Source organism: Ptychodera flava, chromosome 21, assembly GCF_041260155.1.
Source record: "Ptychodera flava strain L36383 chromosome 21, AS_Pfla_20210202, whole genome shotgun sequence".
In the NCBI taxonomy this organism is placed as follows: domain Eukaryota; kingdom Metazoa; phylum Hemichordata; class Enteropneusta; family Ptychoderidae; genus Ptychodera; species Ptychodera flava.
The window spans coordinates 29,234,941-29,237,352 of NC_091948.1; the positions used below are offsets into that span (position 1 = coordinate 29,234,941).

Here is a 2,412-nt window from a genome sequence, read left to right on the forward strand (position 1 = left end):
CGATTGATGAGGGCCTGGAAGCACTTAAACATGCATTCGAAACATGCACCAAATTCAACGCTACCAATACTGATGACATCATTGAGTTAGCCAATATTGTCTTACGTAACAATGGTTTCGAGTTTTGTGGAGAACATTATATTCAAATCCATGGACAGCCATGGGTACGCCTTTCGCTCCTATGTACGCCAACATTTTTATGAGCTGGTTCTGGAGAAAAACCGAAAATTACAATGACCAACCCGATCTGCTCAAAAGATTATTGATGATCTTCACGGTATATGGACACTCGGCGAAGACAAATTGCTCCGATATCACAAATACCTTAACAGTATACACCCATCTATCAAGTTCACTTTGGAGTATGGTAAAACCAAGCAACATTTCCTCGACATCTCTACAAGCATAGTGAACGGGAAAGTGGAGACTGATCTCTACACCAAACCTACTGACAGTGGAAGATATTTGTCTCCCTCTTCACACCATCCAAGACACATCTTCAACAGCATTGTATACAGTGGAGTTATCCGATTGCGCAGAATATGTTCACTCGATATGTGGTTTGATCAACGGGCCAGTGAATTCAAGGACAGACTGATCAAATCTGGTTACCAGGCCAACAAAATACAAACCATTGTAGATGAAGTTCGTAAAAACAACCAAGATCATCCTTTCTCCGTTACAATAAAAAGCAATCCATGGATAGAGTGGTTTGGGTCAACGACTTCAATCCTATGCGACCAGACGTCAGACAACTAGCCAAAAGACACCATAAAATCCTGCAGCTCTCTGAAAGAATGTCTATGGTTTCCCCTACACCTCCCCTCATTTCGGACAGAGTTTGTGCCAATCTTGGCCAGTTGATTGTAAGACACAGATTACAACAACAACAACAACAACAACAACAACAACAACAGAATAAACGGAGCTCACGGCCATGTAATGATACTAGATGCAGAGTAATGTGTTCACAGATGGTCACCACGGACAGCATAACAAGTCATAGCAACGGTAAAACTTTCAAAATAAAGGGACAGTACAACTGTAATACTGAAAATGCCATTTATTGTGTATTTTGTGATATATGCTTATGTCAGTATGTTGGCCAAACTAAAAACAAAATAAGGTACAGAATGGCCGGTCACAGAAGCATGATAAAATGTAAAAACAATGATCTCGATAATCCAGCACTATTTGTAAGTCAGCATTTTAACCTTCCCAACCATTCAGTAAAGAACATGAAAGTCATTATCTTGGAAACGGTTCATAACAGTGATCACAATGGTAAAAATTCTAGGGACATTGTTGAAACAAAGTGGATATTTTTACTTAACACCATGTATCCAAAGGGACTCAATAGAGAGTCACCCATTCCTGCTATAGTGTAGCTTTTTATTCAATCATTGACTTTCGGGTATTTTTCACCCTCCCTGTCAGTTTGACTACATACGGGTGATACCTTTATTTTTATCACATTTTTTATCACATTTGTTTTTCAACACATTTACATCTTTTAAGTATTGACATTGAATTTTACCCTGTATTTTTACCACTTTTTTATTTTGATGGTGATCATTATTATTTAAGACTTTTACATCTTTTTTAGAATATTGACATTGAATTTTACCCTGTATTTTTACTAGTTTTTTATTTTGATGGTGAAATTTTCACTTCAGTAGAGTTCTATTTTCTCCTGGCTTAAATATTTCAGTACCGGTTGGTTTTCCTACAGCTGTCTCTCCACTTTCTAAGACATTGTTGGTTCATTTGTATTGTACACCGTATTGCACATTTCTTACGTCTGCATGTGATGTACATCGCATTCAATATATGCAAATCAGCTTGTAGGTGTCAATCACCCAATGCATTTCAACCTCTGCTCTGGTTGGTTCAGTGTCATTTCCATCTTGACAGTCAACAAGTGAGTACAGTCTTGCGTTGTTCCACAACTCTTTGTGTAATATAGATCCTCGTGTTGAGTCCGAGGTCCAGTTACCACTAAAAGTACTTTTTTTTAGAGTTTCGCTTTTCAAGTTCGTTCCCATTTTTTAGCTTCCTGTATTTTCTTTCACGTGCTTTATAGTCTGTTATCCGTTTATTTCAGTTTTTAACCCTGATGAAGTGGGATTAAGCCCACGAAACGTCGGACAATAAAATTTAGTTTGTAGTGAAGAACACTGTGTCCTAGAGTTGGTGCTGCTTGACCTATCCTGTCAATATATATATATATATATATATATATATATATATATATATATATATATATATATATATATATATATATATATATATATATATATATATATATATAACCACTTTTGAGGCTCTATTATCTGTGACTGCTTAAGTGTTTCGGTCTTTTCTATTTTCAGAACACAACTCTTGTTTTACATCGAAAATTGTGTGGATATG

The 2,412-nt window shown here is 36.4% G+C and overlaps 1 long non-coding RNA gene across 1 annotated transcript; it reads left to right on the plus strand.

The window, feature by feature from the left end:
• Positions 1 to 1,641: 1,641 nt before the first annotated feature.
• Positions 1,642 to 2,175, plus strand: LOC139121951 (uncharacterized). Its single transcript, XR_011549371.1, has 2 exons — positions 1,642 to 1,921; positions 2,105 to 2,175. It is a non-coding gene; the product is annotated as an uncharacterized lncRNA (long non-coding RNA).
• Positions 2,176 to 2,412: the final 237 nt, after the last annotated feature.